Below are 20,574 nucleotides of genomic sequence, written 5' to 3' on the forward strand. Positions count from 1 at the left end.
AATTAAATATATATATATAAAAAAATATATATAATACATATAAATACATACATTGTTTTGCTGTGAGACCTAACAAATATGCAACCAAAAATAAATGACACATAAAACTAACCTAGCATGAATAGTATCTAAATGTAACACATTAAACTCCTAAAAAATAATAATTTACACCTCATAAGTGTAAAATATCTAGTAATGTGTGTGTGTCTAACTGTTGTTAATTAACAAAACCATAATATTAATTTGTGCTCCATGTAGTGTGAACCCTCTTGTAGTGTAAATATATACAATGGTGCATGTAGAATTAAATAAAACGCATGGCCTGATAGATTTGAATATTCATCAAAAAAGAATAATAATAAATAGTTATTTTATAAAATAAATAGCTCAAGAAATGTCTGCTTGACTCGGAGGTTGGACATTTTTTATGCGAACTATATTGTGGAAAATATGTTCTAGGATATTGCATGACTTTTAATTTGAAAAGTCTCCCGGAAATACTCTTGTAGCTGCTTTCGCGGTTTTGAGTGGCGGTTCATGATCAAGGAAAAACCAACACTTGCTGATTTTTTAATTTAAAATCAATACTTTTGGAAGACCAAAACTCTTAAGAGATGTTTTATCACGTAAGTTCGTAACTCTCTCGGTTTTACGTGTAAAATGTAGATCATTAATAAGTATTTCATACATTCGGCTCGTGTAACGTTATTCATCGATGCTGTTTGTTTCTCTGGATATGATACAGCTAACGTTAGCTAACAGTCAAATATTTTCATTTTAGATTGATGTATATTATGCTTATTTGTCTCATTTTATAAAAAGTACAGAACTGTCAATTTAATTGCTAATGGAGGATGATTTCTAGGTTCTAGAAGTTATGAGTGTCCCTGTATTTGTTGTTGTTTTCTCAATAATAACCCATCACCATAGATCTCTTTGGAGCATGAGATTCTCCTCCATCCACGATACTTTGGACCGAATCTTCTGAACACAGTCAAACAGAAGCTGTTCACCGAGGTGGAGGGAACATGTACTGGGAAGTAAGTCCTACAGAAAGATCGAGATTGAGTTTTTCACTGAACATTATGAAATGTTTATCTCTAACGTCTGTCTTTTGTTTCACAGGTATGGCTTTGTTATTGCAGTGACCACAATCGATAATATTGGGGCCGGTGTTATCCAGCCTGGCAGAGGTTTTGTGTTGTATCCCGTCAAATACAAAGCCATCGTGTTTCGTCCCTTCAAGGGAGAAGTTGTGGATTGCCGTTGTCACACAGGTTAACAAAGTACGGGCTTTTTTATCTTCTGTTAGTGCTGTTATTATCATTCTAAGTTCAAGGAGACAGATCACAACATTCAAGAGCCCTTATGAATAAATTACTTGCTCAATGATTGATAATTTATATCATTTTTCAGACCTATATATAATGTTTTTCTCTCTTTTTTTTCCCCCCAGGTTGGACTCTTTACAAGAAATTGGCCCCATGTCTTGTTTCATTTCTCGTCATGTAGGTTCTCTGTGAATATGTGTGTGTGTATATATACATGTGTGTTCCTGTAGCTCAAGTGGTAGAGCACTGCGCTATCAAGCCCAAGGTTGGGGGTTTGATTCCCCGGGAACACATGATATGTAAAAAATTGATAGCCTGAATGCACTGTAAGTCGCTTTGGATAAAAGCGTCTGCTAAATGCATAAATTTTAAATTTAAGTTTAATATATATATATACTGTATATAAATCATAGTCATTGACTCTTGTAGCTGTCGTTTATCTGTGTTTCTGTAATATCTAGTCTATCCCCTCCGAGATGGAGTTCGACCCAAACTCAAATCCTCCGTGCTATAAGACAGTCGATGAGGTAAGACTCAATAAATCACTTTAGGAATTGTTTTATTGAAGGGAATTCTTTGCAAATCCTCATATGCAGAAATAAACAGAACGTTTCATTTTGCTTTCTTCAACAGGACATTGTGATCCAACAAGATGATGAAATTCGACTGAAGATTGTGGGAACTCGAGTGGATAAGAATGATATTGTAAATCCCCATCATCTTTTTTTTTTATTGAATATGCTAAATATTTATATTTGTATACAAATATATATTTTTAAGGCTTTTAAATATTCAATTTGTTTCTTTTTTATTAGTTTGCCATTGGATCTCTCATGGATGACTACCTGGGTATGTATTTCGTGTAATAAAATCAAACATCTGCCATAGCTTTGACATTTATTTTTAATTTTTATTCCAACCATTTTTCATGTAATTATTGAAATAACAAAAATATATAAAACTGATTAATTTCAATAACTTATTTATTCTTTGTCTAATTTCTTTGTGCCGTCCAACTATTCTCTAAGAGTTTTATTCTTATTCTTCTAGGTCTTGTGAGCTGATTCTTATACCAAGAATATGGGAATTATGAAATGCTGTGGTGATGCTAAATAGTTTGTATATACTGTAATTATATACTGTAATGCCTTTTTTCTTTCTCTTGATTATTGTCATTTTTATGCCCATGTAGTATATTCATAGTTTTTCTTGGTAACAGTTGAATTGTGAAACAGCATAAAGTCACATTGTAACAAACTGTAGCTCAGCAGTGGCTCTGTGTGATGAAAGACTTTCAACTGTTTGATTTAAAGAGATGCAGCAGAGAAAAGAGTCAATATCTTCAGTTGGGCTCTTCTGAAAGACCCTGTGAGCAAACCAGTTCACAAGCCTGTTATTAGAAGACCAAAGTAATCATTCATCACTTTATTACATAAGGTCATTTTTAAGCTATTTTTGTAAATGCCAGCCAGTCTGTACTTGAATATCTCTTTCTTTTGTAATACAACACTCTCTAAAAATGTGCTACATGTCTTTGTTTGGTTTTCTTGTTTTTGTTATCGCTTGTTCTGAGATCTTTTTTGTAAGAAAGGCTTAATAGATAGTTCACAGTGAGCATTGCAGATTTTTGCCAACAGCTTTGGAAGCGAAATGTTTGTAATTGAAGCTTCCTTTCATGCCAGTCACACAGAAGCTCACTGCCTACTGGAACATTTAAAGGAATAGTTCATCCAAAAACAATAATATTTGAAGAAAATGTACTCACCATCAGGCCTTTCAAGATGTAAATTTGATGTAGACAGTTTGTTTCTTCATAGGAGCAATAAATCATTTGCTTACGAGTGGATGGATACTGCAGTGAATGGGTGCCGTCAGAATGAGAGTCCAAACAGCTGATAAAATGACACGTTTTACATTTTCATATTTCCCCCCTAAATTTCAACATTTTATTGAACAAACTAGTGACACCCCACCCCCCACATATAATCCTTGCCTATATACAATTTTTAACATAAAACAAAAACTTTTACAGGAGGTAGACAATGATTTAATAAAGATCTTAATATCTTCTTGGAAGAGAAAAATGTGGGGTAACTTTAATAATCTTGCATGAAATATTTTTTCAGCAAAATAATGAGGTTGCAAAGAAAGTAAACATTTTCATATTGCTTCTCTAAAGTGGAAAATCCAAACAAATCATCTAAAGTAAAGACCAAAGTCATTATGAAGAATATGATAAACTGGCAAATGTCTTGGCAAAGTTTTCTTGCATGATCTCAATGCCAAAAAAGATGTTGGTTGTGAGTCACAGAATGTACATTCATTTGAATTTTTGACACAATAAAGGATTTAACAGGATAGTACTGATAAAGAAATGTAAAAGAAATATCTTTAACATTATTTACCAATAAAAAGCACAAAACTTTAAAAAAAAAAAATTTTTTTTTTAAGTAGTAATACATAAACATACATATAAACAATTAAGCAATAATTTAAATTTCCTTCATTTTTCCTTAGGACCAAATCTAGGATTACTTTGTGGGAACTATAAAAGAAAAAATCTAATAAAAAATCAATCCATGAAATCTAACAGTTTATCATTATTTGTATTATTAATTTGACATTAGAGACTATTTCAAATACTATTTTTTGTTTATTTGTGTAATATTTTCATCTCAAAATGTAAAAGTTAACGATATACTCAGTCATTTTGCTCAGTCATCAAGTGCAAATGACATAAAGAGAGCATGTAATTAACATTTCCTTGGACAAATAAAAAGACACTAACATCAGACCAAAATCTAGAAGACGAATCACAAATATAAATCACATGAGACAAATCTTCCTTTTGTGCATCAAAGAAAATGCAAGTATTGTATTTTCATGAATTTAGAAAGATCTGCCTACTTTACATGGGGTCAATTTTGTTACATATTTTGAAATGTTCAATTCAAGTTTATTTGTATAGCACTTTTTACGATATAAATCACTGCAAAGCAACTTTACAGAAAATTAAGTTTCTATAATATTTAGCTTTTCAGTGGTTATCAGTTTATGTGCATATGACAGGAATTTTCAGAAAAATGAAAACAAGAAATAGTCAGCCAGACGACGAACACTATTAACAGCAATTATGTGACTGCACAGTAAGTAGCAATATTTGTTAGTTCTGTATGTTGTTTAAGGGTTGATGGGTAAATGTACCTCTATAACGTTGTTCAAAAATACAAAATTAGTACGTATTTGACAAGGCCAGAATTTTTTGCATTCCCCAAGGAATTTTCCTCTAGTGGAGATTTTATGTTTTGAATGAAAAATGATCAAATTATATTTTATCATTACAAGAGGAAGTACATATTTCAATACCGTCAACTATTAAGAAAAGCACGTCCAGCTCTCACTTTCACCCTCTTGTGACGTATTATTTCTGCGTAATGACTGGCCTATACGTCAGCACCGCGCGACTGGATCCTCCTTTCTCTCGTGCTGAAGATGGCGGCGGGGGTGAGTAAGATGGGAGAAAACCCTTAGACGCCTTATCACAGCACATCTCCATCCACAATCACCCCAGAATCATGCCAATCCTTATATCTGTGCGCACTGTTGCCATACCGCATTATCCGACAGCCTGTTTTAAAGCTGGCGCGAGGATTATTTCGGTTGTAAATATCACCCTCGGCAGAGTTATGACCGATAGTAAGCGCTCCTTTGTGCCACGTTTCTCTTTGTTTATCCGTGCACGCCTTTCATCTAGAAGGCTGGCAGGATATTTGTGGTTTCATAATAAATTAATGAACTCGAAGCGCATATGTTAGCAGCAACAGTGTGAGCTAGCATAAAAGCATAGTGAGCTCGAGAAGCATTAACCGTGTTGTCATCAAGATTTTTTTTTAACTATTGACATCCCGTTCTGAAACTCCGTGTTGATGTCAAAAACTTAACAGCATCTGATGGTTCAGTAATACATTTTAAGTTTAATTTCTGCCCTATTTGTGCATGCGAACGTTGTTTACAGTGTGTGAAGGTATTTATTGCAGGGGGTTGACTGTCAGCTGTTTCCTCTTCAGGGGAAGTGCTGTGTAATGCTCCTAATGAAGGTGATGCTTCTGTGCAGCATCAGTTTCAGCAGTGTGATCTGAAACCTTGTGTTTCTGCAGACTCTCTACACATACCCAGAAAACTGGAGGGCCTTCAAGGCTCAGATCGCTGCTCAGTACAGCGGGGCTCGTCTGAAGATTGCGAGCGCGTCCCCTGCCTTCACCTTCGGCCAGACGAACCGATCCCCTGCCTTCCTCAGCAATTTTCCCTTGGGCAAGGTTTGTATTCTCCTGCCTTCTGTTTTGCGCACGTGTTCTTGATGAAGAATGAATTAATGTTGTCCATGTCCCGTTAGGTTCCTGCTTACCAGGGTGATGACGGCTTCTGTCTGTTTGAGAGCAATGCCATTGCTCACTACTGTAAGTATGCTTTATAGGGCTTGTTTATGCTGAGCCACTTCATGCATTTCCTTCGATTTGGATTAAAATGTTTCCATTTACACTTGGTATAGCAGTAATTCAATTTACTCAACGTCTAATGAAAATGTTATGATAAAAAGGCAATCACAATATGCATTAAATTATATTCAAGATTTTATGTCACGTACAAGTTACGTTTACTAGGGGTGTAACGGTACGCGTGTTCGAACCACACCGTTTTCGGTACGGTGCATGTGTGTGAGCTCGCTGTTTTGTAATCTCTGCCGTGCGTCACAATATGAGGATACGAACGCATAAACAGTCACTTCATGAGAATTTACCATTTCATTTGAGAAAACTATCATATCATAAACACAGACACTCAAAGATCTTCATGGCACCCATCAAAATAAATGGTCGATTTAACATGAGTAAATTTACAATATATTAAGCTACTGTTGTAGCCTACAGTAGATTTAGCTATGTCTCTATGTAGTAATAATACATCTATTAATAATAATAATTATGCCTATAGACGGTTGCTTGTTTTTGCCTTTTGTTGTAAATATATATTTTTTTTATATTCCTAGACTTATTTGTTGCAGTCTTTTATTCAGTTGTATTGTAAAACTAAAGTACCTTTTTTTTGTTTGGTGTTAGATTTTTTGGTTGCATTTGAAGTTCTTTTTCACTTAAGAAAACAAATATTACTGACTAATTAATGTCAGATAATAAAAATACTGTAATAAATACAGTAGTTCACCATGTATTTGTTCATGTTTTATTAAGGGATAAGTCTGAAGCACACCATAAAATGATTCTAGCAATTTACACTGGGCTAGTAGTACATACAGCTGTATATACAGATACACACCCAGGTATCGGATCAGTACTCAGTATCGGCCGATACCCTGAGCCCAAGTATCGGGAAGAGAAAAAGGGTATCGGAACATCTCTACTCTTTTTAGACTGTGCAAAAAAAGAAAAGAGGAAAATGAAAAGTAATATACGAAAATTATATAAAATAAATACAAATAATGAAATATACACAATTTATTAAACTACTTCACAGATGCTGTGTAGCGATGCTACAAGAACTGCTGTACAGATGATGTGCAGAGATTTAAACCATGTGCAGATGAGTGGCCAAGTGTAAATGGGCTCATCGATGACCTGTTATGATGCTTTGAAAAATGCACTGTTTTAATACATCCCATTAATGCCGTGGTTTCCTGCTGACAGTGAGCAATGATGCCCTTCGTGGCAGCACGCCCCAGGCCAGTGCTCAGGTGCTGCAGTGGGTCAGTTTCGCTGACTCGGAGATCATCCCTCCAGCTAGTGCCTGGGTGTTCCCCACCTTGGGTATCATGCAGTTCAACAAACAGGTTAGCTTTGAATATATTTGTGTAATGGTTTCATCTGTCAGGAATTGATTGTTTTTGCTTCTTTTTTTTGTTTGTTTGTAAGTCTGCACTCTGTCTTGTTTGTAGGCCACAGAACAGGCCAAGGAAGAGGTGAAACGCGTCCTCGCCGTCCTCAATCAGCACTTAAACACTCGCACTTTCCTGGTTGGGGAGCGAGTCAGTCTGGCTGACATCACTGTTGTCTGCTCTCTGCTCTGGCTCTACAAACAGGTGAGTCTGCAGGGTGCCTTCTGAATCTGAGCTGTAGTCACACAGTAAAACAGGTCCATAGCGGTTCATCCAAAATCATTGCTTTTTCACTTTCAGTATAAAATGTTTAACACTAATTTTTAACTCTTTGATTACTTTTGCCCTCATCTAGCCCTAATATAAAGGGATATTAAATTCAATTCTAAAAGAGAACGCCTTTTGAAGGGTGCTTTGCTGTTGTTATTATCAAAAGGTATATTAGACCTAATATTATATTTATGCATTTAGCAGATGCTTTTATCCAAAGCGACTTACAGTACATTCAGGCTAACAGTTTTTACCTAACGTGTTCCCTGGGTATCGAACCCACAACCTTGCGCTGCTAACGCAATGCTCTACCACTTAAGCCACAGCAACACACCTAAAAATGAAAATTATTTACTCTTATTCTTCCAAACCCGCAAGATTTTAGTTCAGAACACAAATTAAGATTTTTAATAAAATGGCTCTTCATGTACAGTCTACGCATCTACCACTTAGCTAGCTTACTGTAGCTTTGAAAAATGCATGAAGATATTGTAAAACAAATCTATATGAATTGAGTGGTTCACATGCAAGCATGAATCAACGCACACATCAGTTAAGCTCGATATGTGTGAACCAATGAGATTCAGTCTCGTATAGTTAAATGGTTAGTTCACCCAAAAATGAAAATTATGACATTAATGACTCACCCTCATGTTGTTCCAAACCTGTAAGACCTCAGTTCATTTGCAGTGATGCTGCTGATGTTATCTTCATTATTGGGTGCACCAGAAAACATGTCAGCAGCATCGTGAACGCACTCACAACAGACCCAGAAGAGAAGACAATGCTGCATAAAGTCGGGGTTTTTGTTGTTTTTGGACTAAAATGTATTTTCGGTGTTTCAACAAATTCTAACTGACCCTCTATTGTCTTTCTCCTTCTAGGTTCTTGAGCCTGCTTTCCGCCAGCCGTACCCCAATGTCTCTCGCTGGTTTCTGACCTGTGTCAACCAGCCTCAGTTTAAGGCTGTTTTGGGCGAGGTCAAGCTCTGTGAGAAAATGGCTCAGTTTGATGGTATGTTTCTCAAATCTTCTTGCTATGATGTTTTTGCACTTCAGCTTGAACTTGGATTGATGTGTAGAAAATCAGGCTGATTTCAGGGTTATCAGCACAGTGTCATCAAGCACAACCAAAGATGTTTCTTAAATTCATAGTTTATAGGTCATCCTGTTAGGTTTGTTAAAATATGGACAAACCCTTTAAAAGGATGTAAATAAATGTACATATTAAAGCAACTTGGAATACTTTTACAATATTTAGACAGACATAGTGTTTTCCCATTTACAAAAAACTGTTAGTTATTAAATGATTATATTTATTAGTATTGGGGCTGTGACTGCGGTAGTGCTCGTGAGGTCACACACTCTATAGCAAGAATGATACAAAGTTTTGTATACAAGTGTAATAACAGTAATAGCTGCAATTTTTAATTTTGAAAGTCTGTTAATTCACAAATTACCTCAAACGGCATACACAGCTTTTCATTTAGATTGGCAGGTTTGCATTCAGTAAATTAATTTTGTGTTGAGCGATGGACCTTCACCAATGGTAATGCACCACTTGTTTGGCGGCTGAACAGTGAAACGTGTCACCTCGGATGCAACACCGCAGCTTCACCACAGGTTTTGTCTGTGTCTAGTGTCTACAGGACGTTTGATGTCTGTGTCAGTACCTCATTAATAGGACGAGGCAGTTTTCTGTCGGGGATTTGTCATGTTTCGTGCCGCATCCAGTGTAGTATCACTGATTGAATATTTTGTCGCTCTGCACCGCTCGTGTCTGTTAGACAGGGTGTATTTAACTTTATTTCGGTTCATTTTTTTTGTTTAACTATGTTTATTTTAGTATTTTGCAGGCTACATATTCACTGACAGAAGTGCTAAAACATGAGCTGACAAGTTAAATTGGGTGTGTTCGATGAGTGAGACAGTGCTGGGCAGATTTCAGAGATGTGTAGAAATAAAAAAATAAATAAAAAAATATATAATATAGGCCTGTCGGTAAATCAATCGCGCGATAAAAAAATTAGCTCAATATTTTTATATAAATAATGTAGCATGTCATGATGTGGAGTGGGGTTAGTCCGGAGCACAGCCTGTGGTCAGCCCGCGGTAGAAAACACCCTCTCCAATGGCACAGATGTCCCGGGAATAAAGAGAGAGAACGTCTCGCTAGAGTGACAAGGTTTGGGAAGCACCTTGCATTTGCTTGTGGATGAATCTCAATTGATACAGCATTGTACTCACACAACTATTGTACTTTATTTTAATACCGCGTCACATATTTTGCAAGCAATTTCGTTGCCCTTTCTGTCGAATTGGGCCTACTTTTTGCTTGCTTCATTTGGCTTGCTCAGCTAAATGTCTGTAGGCATGTGGTTGCATGCGTCAACGTGCCCAGTGAGTTCACGCACGTGCACACACACACACACGTGCTCTGCAGCGTTTGGGTGCACCCCATTTTTCAAAAACACCTGGGAATTTCACCCCGAAGGAAACCGATTGAGTCGGTTATATTCAGATGAGCTGGTGCGCTTGCATCAATCTGAAAAGCAGAGATGTTTTTAACTAAATCCTGTTCGGACGCGCCTGGAAAACAAGAGCGCGTCTCTTCCAGCAAGCGCGCATACCACATTTGAAATAACGAACTTGAGCACAAAAAAAGACGTGATATGTGAACGTCCCCTTCATCGGTCAAAATGTTTACTTTGTGTTAACTCCAGCTAAACAATACGAGTCAATATGAGCATCCCTAACTGGCATATACACATAACATACAAAATTAATAAATTTTAAGCCACACAAAATCAACATTTGGTATTTCTTGCTCTGAAACAGCCATAAAATAAAAGTTTATTGATCTTTGAAAAGGTGTACATGTGTTATGCCATTATTATATTAGTTGAAACTGGTCTTAGAATTACTATTATCGTTTATTGCGATTCATTTCTTGGACAATCATCCAGCAAAATTTATCGTGACAGGCCTATACGGCTGGCCCACACTAAAAGATTTTTATAATCATGTCAAACTTTCAAGAAGTAAAAGACCACACACACAATTATTTGATATTGAAGCCAATAGAACATCAGGCAATAGTAACCTGAAGCACATCACACTTCTACTTCCAAAATAACACAAGGATATTGTTGAATGTACTAAACTGACAATAAACACAATCTCTTAGCATTATTTGAAGTTGAAGTGTTTTTATTAGTCTTCAGAGAAGATATAAACTTACATAATGATGCTCATGTCATAATGATGCTCCTAGAAGCATAAATAATAGCGGAGCAGTTCTTGGCGTTTAATAACTTTTCAGTATTGAGTGTGAGTATAAGTGTACTTTTAAAATTTAAAATGGTAATTTCTCTAGCTAAGAAGTTTGCTGAGATGCAGCCGAAGAAGGATGCTCCTGCTAAGAAGGAGAAGGCTGGTAAGGAAGGAGGAAAGCAGCAGCAACAACAACCGCAGCAGGAGAAAAAGAGAAGAAAAAGGAGGAAAAGAAAGCTGCTCCTGCCGAGGAGGAGATGGACGAATGCGAGGCTGTACTGGCTTCTGAGCCAAAAGCCAAGGACCCATTTGCTCACCTTCCAAAAAGGTACTTGATATAACTTCACTATAGAAATAGCTACTTTTTGAGAGTTTGTTCGTGCTCTAATCAGTCTGCCTTTGTTCTCTTGTCACTAGTTCTTTTGTCATGGATGAGTTCAAGAGGAAATACTCCAACGAGGACACACTGACTGTAGCATTGCCTTACTTCTGGGATCACTTTGATCGTGAGGGCTTCTCGATCTGGTATGCCGAGTACCGCTTCCCTGAAGAGCTGACCATGTCCTTCATGAGCTGTAATCTTATCACAGGTACAGTGGGGTCACATGGAATTAATGCATCTCTCTCTAAACAAAATGCCAGCTGTGTTTTACTTGTTTTAGGTTTACTTTCGATTTCAGCTTGTGCAAGTGTGTAGTAAGCACTTCATAGTTTTTCCATTGTATGTTCAAGTACACTCTTGCTCTTTTCCTCAGGAATGTTCCAACGACTCGACAAACTGCGTAAAAACGCGTTCGCCAGTGTCATCCTCTTTGGCGCGAACAATGACAGCTGCATCTCTGGTATCTGGGTCTTCAGAGGACAGGAGCTTGCATTTACTGTGAGTGATTTACATGTGCACATAACCCTTATTTCATGTCTATGTATGTTTCTATATAGACTTAGGGACCTTATGTAAAATAGATATGAAATATAAGGGATTGTGATCATCACAGATGCCAAATTGTGTAGTGTTTCCCAAATATAAGTGCCATTAGTTTACTATAGTGACCATTATTGTCATTTAATTTTAAACTAACATTCGATACTGTGGGTAAAAACCAAAGCTTCCTCTCTTTGAGACACCTCAGCTTTTTTTTTCACAAATTTTGACAGTTCTGGAAGTGATTTGTTTTTTTTCTGAATTAACTGAATGTTAGCATCAAAAGATACGTGAAACATAATTTAAAACCGTCATATAGTTTTTTTTTTAGTTAAAGGCAGGCAAACTCAAATTCCCCATGTCATGTACAGTACAGCTAATGCATGTAATGTGATTTGCAGAGTTTTTAAAAAGAATGCATTACGTTGAATAGATAACATTTTAAAAACTGCCAGCCAGATTTGAAGCTTTTATTCCAAGGCTCTTGGTGAAATCTTAACTCCAGGGCCTTGTATTTGGACAAAGCACTGAGTAAAAGGAACATTAGCTGCTTTGAGTCTTGGCCAAATGTGACCAATAAAAATAGACTTTGCACCTCAACACAGCTGTACTGAACAAACTGAAAGTTATGGCAAATGCAGCTGGGTTTCACAAGTAAACAAGCTGAAAGTCTGGATTGTTTCATATATTTCTAGTGTTTGTACATAATAACCAGCACGTCACGTGCATATGTTCTCTGATGTGGAAAACATTTCCTGTATCTTTGGTTGATGCTGATTTCAATCAGTTTCTTTGGTAGAAGCTTGCCAAAGTAGACCGATGCATATCAGAGTCTTTTTTGATGTGTTGTCATCCTCAGACCATGAACATTAATGCAAAAATATAAAGGGTTCAGTTTCAGAATTGCAATTTATAATACTATATACATTCACTTTTACCATTATGTATTAGTGTTGAGATTAACATTGGTACTGTTTGGTTGCCACACACCACCCATGATGTCTAATGTGAAATATAGATGTTGAAGCAAAACTAGTTGTTTACTCTTATGCAAATTATTATTATTTTTTTTTTTTTTGGAAATTGGTGAACTGTAATATATTTTGATGGTTGGCTTGTTTTGATTGAGAAGTTAACAGTACAAATCAGGTTTGTTTGCAGTTAATATCATGCCACTACAAACAAAATTAAAAGTTTCAAGCATTACTTTTACCGGCATTGTTTCAAGTACAGATGTTGAGCAGTTTTGTTTTTCTTCTCTCTCCTCAGCTGAGTGAGGATTGGCAGATCGACTACGAGTCGTACACTTGGCGTAAGCTGGATGTGGACAGTGAGGAGTGCAAGACCATGGTGAAGGAGTACTTTGCGTGGGAGGGTGATTTCAAGCATGTAGGCAAATCTTTCAACCAAGGCAAGATTTTCAAGTGAGAACATCAGGCGCACAGTATTTATCAGAAGAATCAATGGACATGAAAATTTATTGCGAATCCCATGTACAAGGCTTTGAGCTGTGGTGAAAGACTTTAAGTTGAGAAAATAAAACATTTTTTTCCACGATCCCAGTTTGTGTTCATTACTTTGTGAAGCGTGTTAAGAGACAATTCCGTTGTGAGTTTTTCTGGCAAATCTCGTTTGTTATGCTAAAGCATGTCACACTTCAAAAGCAGTTATAATAGTTTTTGATCAACTTTGCTAGCTGTGAACAAAGGTGAAATTATAAAATTTGCTTTTTAATTTGGTAGTGCTGGTTTTAATGTTCCTGGGAAGTATTTTTCCACAGTGCATGACTCTCTTGGGATCTCCAATTTGAGAAAGCATATAAATTCTGATGCTCTCCCCTGACTTTTGAATTTGGGGGTAAAAAAATTCACTAGAGGGCGCCCAAGCTCACATATCCCATGAAAATAGTTTTAATACCCGATATGGAGTTATGGAATCCTGTGGAAGATTTGAGGATAATTTAAACTTCGGATGGGCACTTTTTTTTTTTTTTCTTGTGGCAAAGTTTTAACTTTTCTCTTAATAATCTTCATGCAAAACACTCAGCATGTTTATTTCCATTTCAAAATTGTGAGTTTGTTTATAAAAAAGTCATAGCTCAATGCATTTAAAAAAACAATATTCATGTTAAATGTCCAGCCATTTCTTAAACTTAATATGAAATGCAATATTGTCAAGGTAATTTATCCGATTCCCAGGAAATGCATAAATATATAATATTTACATGTGAAAATATGCATGAATTTACTGCAAATTCCTTTAGATAAAAGTATCTGCTAAATAAGTTCTCAAGCAATCCAATCATTACATAAATCTTAAAGTCTTCGGTATGTATGAAGTCTGACTACCATATATATATATATATATATGCAAGCATCTGTTGCCATAGGCTCGGCTTTAAGTTTTGAAATTGCTCTAAAGAAAATGAATGGGAGCATAAGCTGTTCAAACAAGTGTATTTGTTCTGTATTGCAGTTTTTCTTGTGACAGGATGAGAATTTACACATTTACTATTGTTCAAGCACACACTTCTGTTGGCATAGGAGTATACTGGGTTCTCATGTTTCTTGACACACCTGAGGAAAGACCGTGTAAACTTCAAGGGGGGAAAAGAGTCACACCTTGGCCACAGGTGTAACTAGTAATTTATCCTTTTGTTTTGCTTCAAGTATTTCAACGATTTAATGTGCCTGTATCTGGTTGTCAATCCTCCATATTTCATATTTGAAAAAAGGAAAGGAATACAACCTTGATCCGTGTGGGAAGTAAATAACATGGCCTGAAAATGGCTGTAAATACATTAAACACAAAGGGAAGCAACATAATCCAAACTACAAGTGATTGATTGCTGTTAAGTAAATAATTCCGAAAGTCAGTCTACTTTGAGTACAGAAGATGTGATCACTGTAGTGCTAAGGAGTTCCACTGATAAAATTCCTCACGAGTGCATCAGTTGCTCAATGGTGAGCACACACAGGCTGAATGAGCTGCCCTCCCTTCATCTTTACCACTGTGAGTGTGTTAGCAGAACGTCGTCACATACTGATCGCTGATTCACTTGCATGAGTGAAATCACTTTGACGAGTACAGATATGTATTCCACCCATATTTTCTCAGATAAAAGAAGTTTTTATAAAAGGACTGAATGCATTTATTTTTGTTTTAAGGTGCATATGTAGTATCAATTTTCCATTATTTTTTTACGAACATTTGTGTTGGCCCTATTACACAATGCAATTGATTTAAAATATGGGTAAAACACCTGTATAAAAAGAAAAAAATCTAAATAAACAGTTTAACACTAAGGTTTCATTAGTTAACTATATTACAGTAGTTAACGTGCACTACTTTTTTTTTTTTTAATACGTTACAAAATACATTCTAAAAATCTAATAAAGTTGTATTTCATTTTCTTTTTTTATATTTTGTTTAAAGTAATCTGAATGTTGGGTAAGATTTTTCACATTGAGCTATTTTTTATGTGCTGTATTTAGTTTTTTGTTAAATGTTTTATTATTATTAATGTGGAAATATTTGTGCTTTAGTTTTGACCATGAATCGCTGGAAGAAGAGTTTTTATATCTTAAGAAATATCCTGGTAAAATAAAAGATAATATTAAATAAAAATTATGAACCTGAGCTAACATGAACAATTCTATTTTTATAAACTAATGTTAACAAAGTTAAATAAATACAAATTATTTTATTAATTTATACTTTGTTCATGTTTGATTAAGCGTTAAATGAGACTTCTGATTGTTTCGGAAATAGAAATCTTTTGTATCAATACAAATGTTTTAATGTCACATTTGATCAATTTAATGTGTCCTTGCTGACTAGAATGTTAAATATAAAAAGGATATTCTTTTGCAATATGATCACCAAAGAAACTCATTGTAAAAAGCCCTAGTAATCCTTTAATTCTGGCTTTTCAATCCATTAAGACTTAAGTGAGTGAAAATATGATCCACATTCGGAAACCCACTGGAACGTGAGAGTATGGAACTGGAATGTTTGCTAGAAAACATCTTGTTCCTTTGTATTGCTTGAGAGACCTGGAAGGTAGAAGGGTCAAACTAAACCTGATTCAAGAACAATACGTGCTGAAGTTCCCCAGCACTTCCTCACTCTCTCGTCCCAGCTCTTCCTGTAGCTCCCATCTCACGACTCCTTCCGATCTGATTTTATTAGGCTACACAGAGTACATGAGACCGAGGCACCCGAGGTCTGTATTGTACATTGAGTTGAGAAGAACAAGCCTGGTATGCCTCTGTTCTGTTTCACACATCCCCAAAGAGTGAGGCTTAAGAAAGCAGACCGCTTCGAGAAACATTCAGCCAGTATTTGGGGAGTTTTTGAAAATATTCAGCAGATCGCAATGGCAACTCAAAAACATTGTCACATAACTTATATACAAAAGTAGTGCCTTGGCAACAATGAGTCAGTAATGAAACCTCAATCTGAGATGAGGAACATAAGAACAGAAACCAGGCTGTGGAAGCGTATCATTGAAAATGGCAACATTGTGCTGATACAGAAATTTCCCCCTGGAGTCGGTCACCATGCTCTTCTGCCAGGAAAAAATAATCACGCCACCAGGCTCACCAGAACTCAACATAGACGTCTTCACCAACTATATTCATGATTTGATTCGATGCAAAATTGCATCATATGAGGTTTCTCAGGGAAACTGTGCAGACATATTGTGCAGGAGTTTTAATCATGGCCTGAATATTTGTTTTTCCCTCTGCAGACGTGCATGAAGGAATGCTTAGCATTCCAGTGCAGGGGTTAAAGGTCAGCGTGCCAAAGAGAGGAATGTGCATGCCACCTCGGGAACCACCTCGAAGGTTCATCAGTACAGCATTTGAGGATCTGAACTTCTAACATCCCTTTCAGAAGTCAACCAACGCCTGTCAGCGTGTTTGGCTTTAGAAAGTAACCGGATGATTTTCATGCGAGGCAGTGCAGAATTCAGAAGAGCAAGCGAGAAACAGACAGCCCCTGCATTTTTGGACATGAGACCCCATACATAACTCTGCAGGCTCAGGCTACCATTGGGGGAGGTGGAGCATAGACACTGGTTTCATCCAGAGCTCCACTACAGTGCTCAGAAATGTCCCGCAAAACACTCTTCTTTCATCGTTTGTGTTTGATGTGGAAGGCTGAAGCCAGAACTGTTATTTTCCTTCTGGGTTTGTCTTTTTATTTCAGGAAAAAATTTAAATCACAGCAGAGTATTTTTTATATGCATATATGCACTATATTCAAGTCGATTTCTATACTGACACTTTAGTACAATTATTTTATAAATTATTTTATACACAATAAATCCACATTGTAGGCCGTGTCTCAATCAAGACATTAGTGTTTAAAAGCATGAGACGAGAAATAATGGAAATGTTTTTTGTTTGTTTTTTGCATTACAGATTATTTCATACAATAGCAATGAAAGCATCTTGTTTTTCAATGGAAGTTTTGACTGTTTGTGTTCATCTGCTTCTCACATTTGCTCTTTTTAGGTATATAGACTATCATAGACTAATAAAATCAGATCAGAAAATCAGAATCGAAACAATAATTTATCAAATATTTATTACAATATAGACTGATTATGTAACATCCACTTCAATGGTATGAGACGACTGGATAGTTTCAATTGAACTGCAGAGGTCAAACTATTTAAAATAGAGTGAACTAAGCTACAAACTTTCAAAGTGTCAAAGTCTATCATAAATGCAAAAATGTGTCCATGGTAAAAGCCTGATTGTCATTCCTGTATTAACTTGTGCATGAGGTTTGAAGCTCGCCCGTTGAAGACCTCGCTGTCTAAACACTTGTTGAACGTGAAATGATCATAGATTGCCTATTGCATCTAAAAACAAGACAAAATGCTAAGTTAAAATCACAGTGAAGTTAACATAAACAGTGCTGCCATGGGGCGAAACAATGTGGATAATTTGTGCCTGTCGGTAATTACAGCACTCGTTATATTAAACGAACAAAAGCATGTGTGAATGAATGTCTCACTGTGTGAAAAAGAAATGCATGTTGTTAAAAGTTTATAGTCTTATACAGCCTCTCATAATATTGTATACTGTTTCAAAGAGCATCTATTTGTCGTTAAGGAAATTCAACACTAGATCAATAGATATATGAACAAATTCTAGCTGGAGCAGCTCTGAAGCACGTTAACTTACTCTAATCTGTATATTTTTGGACGAGGTTTGAATGTGTGAAGCAGAACAAGCTACATGTAAATACAAACCACTGTTAAAACATGACAGAGGCACATTTAAGAAAAAAAAAAAAAAAAACCTTTCAAACTTTTTCATCTGTGCTTACATCACATTATGACACTGCTGACTGCGCAGCAACGCAATGTTACTACTTTTCAAATATTTTGACATGCCATATTTATATACACACCGGGGAACGCCATGGAAACATCACTACTCTAACCTTCCCCCCTTGCTTATTATGTTGCCATGGCAGCCATCCCAGAATAGTCCTTTCAGTTTGTCCCTCCCTCGTGTTTATGACTCACGACCTGCAGGGGAAACCACACTTCAGTCTGTATCTCATGATGTTCCTCCCCTGCATCTGCACCAGAACATTACTGAATCTAAAAGAGAATCAAAACATAAAAAATGTGGCTATGGAGACCGCAGTGATCAAAACAATTTGAAGGGGGAATGAGGCAAAAAAAAAGTATTTTAGTATAGTATTGCGTGAAAACTTAAACAAAACATTACTGACCATTTGGCCTTATCACATTAATATGGTGGCCTCTGTACTCATGCAAAAAAGCTCCCATCCTCCGTACTGAGGGAGGAAACCAGATGTGCAAACTGTAATAATAATAATTGCTGTCTTCAGCAATTAAAGTAACCTACATACACAGGTAGCCCAAGCCCTCGCTGTGCACCATGCCCTCTCATAAAGAACAGGATGGGCCTATTGAAAACTCAAAACCTTGCCTTTGTTTTGTGGTGTTCGCTAGATACAATAACCAACAAGTCTGTTATGCCTCAGCAGGGTTAAAACACCTGGCTCCAATAAGTGTGAATTCGGTTTCCATTATATAAATAAGTATGATAATGGATGCATTTTTTAATTAAATATAAAAAAATAATAATTTTATTTTAAGTGTTTAAAATGTTTTTCATTGTTTAGAAATAGCTGCAATTAATTTGAAATTTAAAAATAGATCTTTTAAAAATGTAAATTTTAAATAGCTGTAATTAATGAAAGAAATTGAGACATTTAAAGAAAATGTAATGAATTCAAATTAATGTAGATAATTATATAAAATATTATTTTATAATTAAATACATTTCATGTATTAAAAAACATATTGTAAATATCTATGATTAATTTAAAATGCAAGTTATGTAAAATACATTTTTAACATTAATTTAAATCAGTTGCTTATATTAAAACGTAAAATATCAGCAATTTATAGAAATATCAATGTTTAAATTAGATTTGAAGAAAATTGATGACTTTTAATTTGATTAATTGCAGACATTTATTAACATATTTAAAATATGTATAATTTATTAAAAAAAATACAGATATTTAAAAAATTTTTTTTTAATTAAGCATATTTAAAATACATATTCTTTACATAAAAATGTTAAATCACCCTTTCTTTAACTATAAAATTCACTGTATATTTAAACAATGTTTTCCAGAGTAATTATAACATTTGTGTACCCGTTAACTGAGAAGTTGTGAAAAAAACTTATAACAACACAACTTTTGTTGTTTGGCTGGACAGGACTATTTGCGGCCATTGTGCGACTGTGGGGAGCATCAATGAAAGCTTTCAGCCTTTATATTAGAGAGTATCATATGTGTACTCCCTGCAGTAAAACTAGCTGCTCTCTCTGATTTACAAGCAAAAACACAAGCAAGAGCACACATTTGAGATCACTTTGCTCTGTGCTGTTTTCTTTAAACTTCAAATAAAGTTGATTCCAGGACACACCCAATAAATGCATCCTCTGTGTCCCTCCTTGTTCTTTTCCCTTCCTTCGCTTCTCGGTACAGCGCTGTGTGCAGTGTAATCATACGGGATGGCTCACCCTGACACACCACACTGACTGCTGTTACTCACTCTAGTTCACACAGGCAGACACACCTATGAACCACTCACCAGGAAACACCCGTTCCCACATATACTAGTAATAAACTATTAAGATATCATTTTTCAGGACTTCTCCAGCATCATCGGGTAACTCGCCAAATAGGTCCTCTCTTTTAGCTTACAGTGACTAATCTCTCAGATATGCATAGCTTTGGCCATTTCATGTCTTTTTTTCCCCCCTCACGTGGTTTTGTGGCTCTGCAGAAAAGCATGACTGTTTTGTTCCTTGACATTCTTCGCTTGTTTGTGATCCAGAAGTTTTTATTGCATTGGGGAGACAGAACTCCTACATCAACAAGAGAACACTGGAACACATGCACACTGTTCTAGTTGTTTCTCGGCTCAAACGTTTTGTCTATTGTTTTGGTTACAGCACATCCAAGAAGGTTTTTAGGACTTCTGCAATTCAATTCTTGAGTATTTCTACTTATTTACTCAAAGCAATGAGTGCCACTCCCTTTGTTTCTTTACAAGGCAGACAGTTTAACTCCTTTTTCGTTTGAAGAATTCATCTTCTGCTTACCATTACACAGCCTTGAATATGGGTGTGACACGTGGATTTGTTCATCAAGCGCCTAAGGGTTCTCTCGCTTTGCTTGTCTGTCTTTCCGTTTGTCTGTTTGCCTTAAAACCATCCATCCACCCTGCCACCCATAACCACATGTGCACACCTACACTGTTTACCTGCATTTCTGGTATGAGCAATATCTGAGGCAGCTGAAACATTCACTTGAAGTAAC

General features: G+C 36.0%; 2 pseudogenes; both read left to right on the plus strand.

Moving 5' to 3' along the window:
- Positions 1–488: 488 nt before the first annotated feature.
- Positions 489–2,499, plus strand: LOC113058142 (DNA-directed RNA polymerase II subunit RPB7-like; annotated as a pseudogene).
- Positions 2,500–4,751: 2,252 nt separating this feature from the next.
- On the plus strand, positions 4,752–13,239 carry LOC113057800 (elongation factor 1-gamma-like; annotated as a pseudogene).
- The last annotated feature ends 7,335 nt before the right edge of the window (positions 13,240–20,574 follow it).

Source organism: Carassius auratus, chromosome 39 (assembly GCF_003368295.1).
Source record: "Carassius auratus strain Wakin chromosome 39, ASM336829v1, whole genome shotgun sequence".
Taxonomy (NCBI): Eukaryota; Metazoa; Chordata; class Actinopteri; order Cypriniformes; family Cyprinidae; genus Carassius; species Carassius auratus.